This window comes from Camelus ferus, chromosome 34 (genome assembly GCF_009834535.1).
Source record: "Camelus ferus isolate YT-003-E chromosome 34, BCGSAC_Cfer_1.0, whole genome shotgun sequence".
Taxonomy (NCBI): domain Eukaryota; kingdom Metazoa; phylum Chordata; class Mammalia; order Artiodactyla; family Camelidae; genus Camelus; species Camelus ferus.
In genome coordinates, this window is record NC_045729.1 from 320,135 (window position 1) to 331,715 (window position 11,581).

At 35.9% G+C, this 11,581-nt stretch overlaps 1 long non-coding RNA gene across 1 annotated transcript in view; it reads right to left on the reverse strand.

Annotated features, from left to right (window-relative positions):
- Positions 1–3,126, reverse strand: part of LOC116661294 — an 18,794-nt gene extending 15,668 nt beyond the window's left edge. Inside the window, exon 1 of the long non-coding RNA XR_004317145.1 lies at positions 3,115–3,126. This is a non-coding gene — a long non-coding RNA (uncharacterized LOC116661294). The remainder of the gene's footprint in view (positions 1–3,114) is intronic.
- Positions 3,127–11,581: the final 8,455 nt, after the last annotated feature.

Consider the following 11,581-nt stretch of genomic DNA (forward strand, 5'->3'; position numbering starts at 1 on the left):
CCCCCATTCCTGATAAGCTGAGTAACCCAGAGACAAGATCGTGGAGCTTAGAAGAAAAGAGGCAGCTTTATTGCTTTGTGGGGCAAAGGGGACTCCCAGCAGGGTGGTGCCTTCACAACTGTGAACCCCCCCTTGGGGATGGGGTGGGGTGGCTATAGGGCCATAGCTCAAACAATAAAGCATTGATAACAATAAACAGAATAATTTCCCATCAGAAGACTTAGAATGGCGTCATGATGCCTCCAGGGGACCAATTCTACAGAGGCCATCGGTTAGCTCTCTTTATCTCCTAAGCACCCAAGGTGTGGGCTTCTTGGTAATTCAGGCTATTTTGTAAGGTGACAGTCCTGTGACCTTCTCCCTGGCAGAACGACTAAGAGACTAAGCATGATTGTTACTTTCAATTACTGGAATAAAGTCAAATCAATAGCTTTAGTTTTAACTGGAACTGTGGGTAGCAACCAGTTGGTCAGGTTTGTTGACTGTTCTAAGGGCAAAAATAAGAGTAAGCAATCTGTTAGCCTAAGTGTGGCCATTTAATTAATTGTCCTTCAGGCACACTAAAATTTGAAAACCACTGAACTGATCCATTGTTTAAACACTTTGTAAGCTAAGTACGATTTTATTTCTAGGAATAAATTTTGTATTCATAGAGATAATCACTGTGATTTTGCACAGACAAACTTCATTTGATTGTGCCTCACAGATGTTGCATTCTTTTACATTGAAAATCTGTCGGCAAGTTGATTAGACCAAATCTATCTGTGACATTTTTCCAGCAGCATTTGCTCACTTTGTGTCCCTAGTGTCACATTTTGGTAGTTATTGCAATATTTCAAACTTTTTCATTATTACGGTATTTGTTTTGTGATCTGTGATCTGTGACCAGTAATCTTTGATGCTACTACTATGACTCACTGACGGCTCAAATGATGGTTAGCATTTCTTAGCAATAAATGAGTTTTTAAAATAAGGTATGTATTTTTTTAGACATAATGCTACTGCACATTTAATAGTCTACAGTATAGTGTAGTGATATCACTTATAAGTGGGGGCTAAAACAATGACACAAATGAACTTATTTACAAAACACAAACAGACTCACAGACATAGAAAACAAAATTTTGGTTACCAGGGGGAAATGGGGTGCTGGTGAAAGGGTAAATTGGGAGTTCAGGATTTGCAGATACTAACTACAATACATAAAATAGATAAATAGCAAGATCCCACCGTATAGCACAGGGAACTATATTCTATCCATACAATAGCTTATAATAAAAAATAATATAAAAAGGAATATGTATGTGTGTATATGTGTGTGAATATATATATATATTTAAATCACTATGCTGTATACCAGAAATTAACACAACATTGTAAACTTAACTATACTTCAATTAAAAAAAAATAAAGGTAACTTTTAGATGCACCGAGATACCAAAAAATTGTATGGACTTGATTTATTATGGTATTCACATTATTGTAGTGGTCTGGAACTAAACTTGCAGTATCTCTGAGGAATGCCTGTCTTTTCATTGTTTGAAAAAATCAGTCAATAGTTTGCTAGAAGATAATTTTCAAGAAAACAGGTAAAACTGGGACTTTCATATAGACACAAAAATGCACACATGTTAAAATTTTATTTTAGTCCTTAGTCATTGAGGAACTAGACATATGTGTTATAATCAGTACAAAGGAAAATTTGAAGACATATATTTATAGATCAGGAATATATAATAACTTGTTTGTTTGTTTGTTTGTTTTTTGAGAAAGATGGGAGGGAAAGCAGTTGAAACTCTTACAGGCAGGACAGAATGTGCATGTCTATTGTAAGAATTATCTGTCATTGCTGTCAGTTACTGTCTTAGTCTATTCCTGATGCTATAATAACATCAAATAAAAAAGTTAAGGTGTTTAGTACTTTTCTGTGTAGAGGATGATGGACCAGGCTGCCTATCTGTCTCCATCCTGAGCTCCCTACACTCACTGTCAGGGGAGGTGGTACTGGCTGATGACTTGATGGCTGCAGCTCCTTTGTTGACTGATATGGCTGGCAATATTTTTCATTCACAGTGCTCCCCTTTGGTCCTAAATTCAACCAATATATTGGGAGACACCTCACGACCAATTTTCATCCCACAATTCTAGGAAGGCTCCCTCCCAGGTCAGAAGATTCTGTTGATATGCCTCTCAAGGCACCGATGTTTGGATCAGGCCCTGCTGATAAACTAAAAAATTATCTGGATTGCCTATCTTACTATCTGTTTTGATTCAGGAAATGTTTTCTCTTGTTGCTTATTTCCATACCTCGAATCACATTATTACAATTATTTATGGAGAGTTAAAAATGTGATCTATTTCCTCAAAGTGTTTAGCCATCATCAATTTTGTCAGAGGCCTGGTTACATATTGAGTAAAGTAAGAGACAACAATCTTATAAAATAAACAGGATATGGGTAATGCAGCCAGTAACATTAATAAAGTCACACAAAGCATAACAATTTGGAAACAAAGAACAGAGTAAAACAATGATTAGTATAATTAGTTATAATTTGGTTATGACAACCATCAAGTCCACAGAAGAGCCAGCTGGAGAAGCCAAATTCTGGAAGGATCAGGCAGAGAGAGAAAAAGATAAGTGTTTCATCCTTGTTTACAAAGGCATACTGTATCAACTTATTGCAGATCATAGCATAAGAGAAAAGGTTTTCTGGAAAATAAAGATTCAAGGCCAGTATATTTCTCAAAAAAGCCATAAGGTTATAAATCATCTTTATCAGTTCATTCAGTCCTATGTGATTAATTCTTATTGATCTGGATTTAATCATCAGGTTTTCTGCTAGAAATTTGTGATTTACCCAGTTCAGTAGTATGGTGTAAAATTTATCGGAAACTTATATTTATTAAAAAGTCCCTTTTTATGAATCTTCCTAAAAATCTTCATTTTATAAAAGCATCAGAGTAAAACAGTGATTGTTTATATATGACAGGACTTAAAATGGTGTTGTTAAAGATTTGATTACAAGGCAATTGACAAGCAACTTGGCTATTTCTGTGACATAGAGCATTTTATGATAACCAGATTTACGACTGGTAACAGTGGTGTACCAGGACAGATCAGATTTTTAGGAATTCCAAAGAAATTTTTAATATCTCTTTTAATAACTTTTATCCGTACAATATAACTTAAGGTTCAGTTTTAATCACTTGACAATGTTTCTTAAGTAATTTAACATACCAAATATGTCTAATTAGTTTAACATTCCTCTCTGAGATGACTCAGGGTTTCTTTGAAGCAAGTGTCTGAGTGTTAGTTGGAGGTTAAGAACTTTAGTTAGAACTTGATATTTGAGAAGTGTTAAAAATATCAAAAAGTTTTAAAGCACATGAAGTCACTGTGAAACAATACTTATTTACACAACCAAAGTGACAAAAGTTTCAAAAGACAGATACAAATCCCATAAAGGCGCATAAACTCACACAATCTGTTATCAAAAGCAGCACTCTGAGAGGCTTTGTTCTCCTAATAGAGAATCAAACCACAGTCTTGTACCAGCTTACTTTTTAACCACAAAATTCACTTTCTTAATTAAATTAAGTCTAAATTTAGTCAATCGTGACTGTGACAAAACTCTTTTCTCAGGATTCCTTCTTCACAAAGCTTCCATTGTTTTCTGTATCTATATTACTTTGTCCCTTTGGTAGAGCAGGCAGAGAGCAAGACATGAGCAGAGAAAGGGGGACACAGGCCAATGGCAGGGATTGGGCAGAAAGGAGGGGCACAAGCCAAACGCAGGAAAACATACATCATGGAAGCACCAGAGGTCCCTGGGCAGAGAGAGAAAAGCAGGAAACTTTGGGGTGATAAGGGGCCATACCTTTTGGCCTGGGGACAGACAAAGAAAGGTCAGAAAAGGCAGGAATCTCCAGTGTCTGTACGTAACCTTTGCTCATTATGCCCTCATATCAATAAAATTAGCCTTGCAGGTCAGAAGTACCCATCATGCACGGACTCCATGACACTTCTGATCTAGACTAAATAAGGACAAAAATCCCTCCTCCCTTTGGGAAGGTGGAGTTGGGGTGATAATCAGGGAATATGACCCCAAACCCTTCCCTCCCCAATGAATATTCCACCCATTCATTTCTACACCCTGTGTAACCAACTTGCCAAAGAAACTCAGGGCAGCCGCCCACCTGAGCCTGCCCACTCTCCCCTTGAGAGTGTACCGTCCATCCTTTAGTAAATTCTCACTTTACTTTTTTTAACCACTACTTCTTGTCTCTGAATTCTTTCTGGGATGGGACAAGAACCTGGAACACTGGTTGCATCCACCAGCAACATTATTTTATCTATTTAGGAACAACCAATTCTTTTCCCTTAATAAAACGTAATTCCATTCTTCCTACCTTCTTTTGTTTACAATGTACATCTTACTTTCCTACTGTATACAGAAATGTGTTCTTCATTATTTGTAGTAGCTTTAATTACATATTTCAGTTAGAACCCTCAACTCTTGAAATCCTTAATGTCCAGTGAAAACTAGAAAATAAGCAATTATGAATTTTCTACTTTAGTGTTCTGTAGATTGCTAAACATAAATACCAATGATTTCTAAAAACATGTGCTTTCTTATAGAAAATATCTCAGGGTGGAACCAAACATATAGTCCTAAATATCTTTATAGTTTCTCTGTAAAGGGAAGCCCATGTTCAGTAATATTTTTTCTTTGGGAATGACCCAGCTATTCAATAAACTTCCAACATTTAACTTAATTTAGCACAACTATAGAATCTTAAATTGCCTAATTTTTGGAGAGATTACTTCAAGCAAGTATTCCTAAAAGGCTATCATTTCTAAAAAGTTCACCCAAAACTCATATCTTATTTGCAATTAATTTACTTATAAGAATTTTATCACACCGTTATTTTTTGCTGACAAATTTGTAACAGATGTAACAAGTTCTTATCTGACTTCCATTAAAGTTATGTATAATAATAGTATTATACTTAATGTTGATGACTCTAAAGACTTTGTGTTAATTAGATCAACAAACTTTAACTTTAATATCAAGTATAAACTTAATATGGAATATTTTTCAGTTCATGTGAATCTGAAAGCCACTTTGGCCATTGTTTTATTTAATTTTAGAAGTATTCAATTTGTAAGCACTTACTTTTAAGTCAATTAAATTGTGCTTTTTTATGAATTTAATTTTGATAATATTTTCTGGAGATAGAGACATATGTATAATGTGTACACACACACATGAACAGACAAACTAGAGATTTCATAGCTTCACTCTACACGTTAGTTATGAATTAGTTATTACAATACAAATGTACTAGTTTATAAATAGCAGTTGGAATAAATTGAATTTGTTTGCTCAGATCACTAAGGCTTACTATTTATGGAAAAGCCTTTAAAATTCATACTTGTCCTTGATAAAGTCTGAGGGAGACTTTACAGCAAATTGAGTTTTAAAATGCCCCAAATTTTCCTTGGTTTTCGGTTTTACCTGCCTGAGATAATTAGGCTCAGTCTCAGGTCATTGCTTTACTTACATTTCTGATTTGTAGAGATTTGTAAGACAAAAACAGTTGCTTTTTAGTCCCCAAAGAACTGGTCTGTCACCTAAGGGATATTGAAAGATTGTTATGTCCAACTCTATAGTTTTAAATTTGCTTTTCTATGATAAGTGAGATTTCTAAATAAAAAGTTCTATGTTCTACAACTGTAGGGTTTAATTTATCATGCCTTCAAAAGCTTGCATAAGGCAGTCAACAAAGGCCCTCTTTCTGAGTTTACCAAGTTAAACCCAGAGAAATATCTATTATTATTTTTATTAACCCTTGAATATTAGTTCCCAGTTTTACTTTATATTGTACAGCTCAGGGAACCTTATTGGTTTCCTTTAGTGTATTTAATTAATATTTCCTGAGGGTCAGATCTATATGCCCTGTCTTATAATCCAAGCAGGGGAAGCATTCCACAGAAAAACATGTTTATCCCACAATATAATAAAGTTCCATAGGGAATTCTAATTCAAAAAGATACATTACCCTAATGTTCATAGTAGCACTAAACACACACACACACACACACACACACACACACACGTATATATAAAATATATATGTGTTTATCTCTATCCTGCGTTCCCACTGCTCACTGTGGGGGGTGGCAGTAGTGGCCGATGACTTGATGGCCACAGCATCCTTTGTTTACTGATATGGCTGGCAATATTTTTCATTCACAAAAAAATACCATAAACTGGGTAGCTTATAAACAACAGAAATTTATTTTTTGCAGTCCTAAAACCCTGGGAAGTCCAACATCAAAGCACTGGGTACCTAGACCATCATCTTTTCATTGTAACTTCACATGGTGGAACGGGCAAGGCTGCTTTTATTGGATCACTAATCTCACTCATAAGGGCTCTACTCCTGTGACCCAGTCACCTCTCCAAGTCCCCACCTCCTAATGTTATTGCCTTGGAGTCATTTCTCAATATATGAATTTTAGGAGGACACAAACTTTCAGGGCAGAGCAGTTACCTACAATGTGCAGACTTGCAAAATAGGTCAAAGATGATGGAAACTTGAATTCAGACAATTTGGAGGACTGTCCTCCAGAGGTACATTGTTGAAGCATTTTTTTTCCCTACAAGTGATTTCAATTAGAAATATGGAATTGAATCAAGACATGATATTTTAATTTGTAAGATATTAGATAATTTGATTATGGGCATGCAGTAGTTGAATACTAAAGATTTATTTCATTTGTAAATTTGATTTGTTACATTTGCAAGAATTACTCTGAGAGGTTTAATGATTCTTTAATTCTACACACATTTTAAAACTCTCAGACCTGTAACTATAACAACCCCCCTTTCCACATGATCACTCTGGCCCTCCCAATTGTGCATAAGCAGTAGAATTGCACCCAGTCTTTCTCAGCCTCTGAAGGGGTGACTTGAGGGATGAACACAAATTAGATATAACTTTAAATAGTCAAGACAAGTAGAATAGTGTTTCTCAGTCTTTACTGTCCTGCGATTTGTATAATTTTTCTGCCATAAGTAAATATCACTCATACCAATATTTATGTAGAATTATGTCATATTCATGTATTACTTTTTACATAGTTCAATTCAATATTAAAGTCAGTCATTTAAAAATTTATCTTTATCCTAAGCAGTGATGTGTTTGAAATCATGGGTTCACATGGTTATTTTATCTAAAGTTATTTTTAAATATATAAATATTACAAGTATAAATGATTATTAATCAGATACTTATAATGTTCTAATAACATAACACATTTTGAGAACCAGTGAGTTAGAGGAAGAGGGAACGTCTTCCTCTGTGGGTAAAAATACAAGAAAAGCAGAGAAGTTTCATGTATTTCATTTTCTGTTAAGCATGGGATGCAAAAAGGTTATAGCTCTAATAACCCCTGACATTGAACAACAAACATGTAGAAACATTAACAAAACAAATTAATTTATTTTAATTTACTTTATTAATTACAAAACCAAAACATAAACAAAATAATTTAGAACACCGTAACTTCTTAGCAAGCCTTGGCATGGCTATGGAATGAACAAAGATTCCTCAAATTTGTAAATTAGTAAGGAATAATATATCATGCTTTTAAGTTCAGATAAAGTAAGGAGATAACAAGCTCTCAAATTGTTTTTATTTAATGCATACTTTGAATTAATGTCTTTGCTCTTTGACTATAAATTCAATTGATAATTACAAATGTAGTCCATTAAAAATTGTAGCTCTTTTCTAAAATGTGTCAGTGTTGGGCTGTGTCTCTCACTTCTTCACTTGTGATGAGGCTACCGATGATGAGGTCCGTGAGCTAATGATGCTTATTACCTTATTGTGGCCATAGGCCCAGAATTAATCCTTTACATTCATTAAGTCTGAAAAATTCATTCATAACTCAGTGCTGACATTTTTCTCAAGAGAAAATTGTGCGGAGACATTTAAATGGTGCCCTCTCACATTCTCTAATAGTTGAGATTTTTTGCCTAAGCAATTCGCTTTGCATAGAAACGTGTAAGTTTAGGATTTTGTTGCTTTGAGTTTCAAGAATCAAAGATTGTGCCAGGTATCTAAGATTGAATATATTAATGTATCTAGATATTGTCCCAAATGAAATCTTGAGACAATAGTGTGTATTAAAATTCTGCCTCCACTCGTCCACTTTATGCAAAATGATGGGACCATGTTTTGATAAGGGCAAAATAGACTGATGAAACAGTGGAACAGAGGGAACATCTTCTAAAGCACGTAGTACTAAAGCTAAGTAATATTACAAGTACATGATGTTTATGACAAAAGAAACAACTATAGATGCCTGAAAACTTAAGCAACTATTTTCAAATTCAATTTTGCACTACCACCAAAATTTTTACATTCTTTTAGCTTCCAGGTTGGACTCTTGATTTTTTCTTAGTTCCTTTCCATCCTTCTCTCGGTAATGCTTGCTCTGACTTACAGACTTTCTCCTGTGATATTCTCCATCACTGATTCATCATTCTATTATTTACGTTGAAATCAATTCCCAGAAAATGTGCAATCTCTAAAGATAGTACAAGCTGACAGTTCATTTGATTTCCTAGTAAAATGGACTTTGTGTAGTTTCATGTAAGCATGACTTGCTTCCTAACTCCATAGATATTACATAAACAATTTGATTATTCAAAATCAAAAGCAAAGCTCATAGTCCAGCCATGTTGCTGCAAATGGCATTATTTTATTATTTTTATTGCTGAGTAGTATTGCATTGTATAAATATACCACAACTTCTATCCAGTCATCTGCTGATGGACATTTTGTTTGCTTCCGTATCTTGATTATTGTATATAGTGCTGCTATGATAATTGGAGTGCGTGTGTCTTTTCAAATTAGACTTCCAGCCAGATATATGCCCAGGAGTGGGATTGCTGGATCATGTGGTAAGTCTATTATTAGTTTTTTAAGGAATCTCCATGCTATTTTCCAAAATGGCTGCACCAAACTACATTCTCACCGGTAGGGTAGAGGGGTTACCTCTTCCCTACAGCCTCTCCAGCATTTATTGTTTGGGGACTGTTTAATGATGGCCATTCTGACTGATGTGGGGTGATGCATCATTGTAGCTTTGATTTGTATTTCTCTGACATTTAATGATATTGAGCATTTTTTTCATGTGCCTATTGCCCATGTGTATTTGTATGTCTTCACTGGAGAATTGCTTGTTTGAGTCTTCTGCCCATTCTTGGATTGAGTTGCTTAGTTGTTGTTGTTGTTATTATGCTATATGAGCTATTTATATTTTGGAAATTAAGCCTTTGGCAGTTGCATTATTTGCAAATATTTTCTTCCATTCCGTAGGTTGTCGTTTTGTCTTGCTTATTGTTTCCTTCATTGTGCAAAAGCTTGTAAGTTTAATTAGGATCGATTCATTAATTTTTGCCTTTATTTCTATTGCCTGTCATAGGAGAACACTGCTAAGGCTTATGTCGGGGAACGTTTTGCCTATGTTTTCTGTTAGGAGGTATATGGTGTCTTGTCTTATATTTAAGTCTTGAAGCCATTTTGAGTTCATTTTTGTGTACGGTGTGAGGGAGTGTTCTATGTACTGATTTATGTGCAGCTGCCCAGGATTCCCAACACCACTTGCTAAAGAGACTGTTCTCCATTGTATATTCTTGTCTCCTTTGTCAAAGACCAAGTGACTGTAGATCTGTGGGTTTATTTCTGGGCTCTCTATTCTGTTCCATTGACCATACGTTTGTTTTTGTGCTAATACCACACTGTCTTGATTACTTTAGCTCCGTAGTTTTTTTGGTGCCATTATCTGTACCCTCTAACAGCTCCCCTAATGCAGCGCAGAAACATCTAGCACTATTTGATGACTTTCTCAGAGCATGCCAATCTATTACACCATTGGATGATTGTGTTATTAAAAATTAGTTTTTCTGCTTAGATTGTAGCTTACTGGTGTAGCTAAGTGTCTGCAGTTCAGCTCTAATATGGGAGCACTTTACCTTGACATTTCCAATGTGGAGTGCTGATAGTTGCTGAATATAGAGCTCACAAATAAAAGTGATTATGAATTTTAAAAGATTCCGTTTTCCTGACAGCATAGATGATTTGAATCAATTCTCAATTTCTTAACTCCTGTTTTAAAAAAATCTGCTTCTTTCCAGTCCAAGAAAAGATAATTTTTTGATCTTCCAAAAATGCTTTATTTTGTTGTTTTATTTTTGGGAAGGAGGATCAAAATTAGGATGGTCATCACTGAGATGGATGCTCGTGATCCAATTTTAATTGCTTTTACCTGGTTTAAATAATATCTTTGCAAGGGATGATCTGGAAAGGCAGCCTAATTATTTTGTCGCTCCCTAACGGCCTCTCGAAGGCAGCTGAAACACCCTTGCAAGCTCCAGCAGTGAAATACCTGAGTTTAGCATAACCATGACGGGTATTTTATCCTAGATAGAGCAAGAAGTAAAATTCACCTCTCCTAGAGCTAGCTCTTCTGTCTTGTTACCTCAAGTCTTATATATTTTGACAAGGATAAGCAAGGATTGATTCCCAAGATGAGTACAGAGCACCACGAAAAGACGAGATGCAACTTATGATAATATTTCCCTTAGGTCTGTGTCCCACTTATTAGGGACCCTGTGGGAAACTCTGAAAAGCCAGAATCTCTGTGAAGGTGCATCAGTTCTCACTAAGCTCAAATTCCTCAACTTGAAGACAGGTAGGATTTGACTCATCAAAAAAACTGCCCTTCAGCTGAGTGCAATGTTTTAGAGGGATACAGCTGTGTGCTGTCAGTAGCCAACACACTCAGTAGCTGGGAGAGTGAGTGCTTCAGACCTGATGTGGGAATCTGGGTGGTGCACCAAGGTACCCACCACAATCATTGGTCCTAATTTCTCTAAAAACTCCTTTCTTTCACACTAAAAAATGTCCACCAAACAAACAAAAACTCTTGTGATAGTTTACACACTCTCATTAGCTATGTCTTGCTGTGTAACAACTTCCCCTGAAATTTAAATCCTTAAAAGAAGGAAGGTTCATTATCTCACGGTTTCTGTAGGTCATTCGTGTCACTAGTGTTGACATTCTTTGGTGCCTCTGACTCACATTTACTCATCACAGTCAGTCAGGCATTTGGCTAAGAATTTCATCTCATCAGAAGGCTCTCCTCAGGGAGGATCCACTTCTAAGCTTACTTAACACGGCGTTGGCAGGGTTTGGCTTCTTACAGGTTGTTGGACTAAGGCCTCCTGCGGTCCTCGGCCATGTGGGCCCTGCTGTAGGCTGAATTGTGTCCCCCTCCAAGTTCATATATTGAAACCCTGACCCCTTTAACTCAGAACTTCACTGTATATGGAGATAGAGCCTTTAAAGAGGGGATTAAATTAAAATGAGGCTGTTGATGGAGCCTTAATCCAATTACTGGTGTCTTCATAAAAGGAACTTTGGACACAAAAAGAGATGCCATAAGGGAGAACCGTGTGAAGATGCAGCAAGGGGACATCTCTCTGGAAGCCAAAGAGAGGCCTTG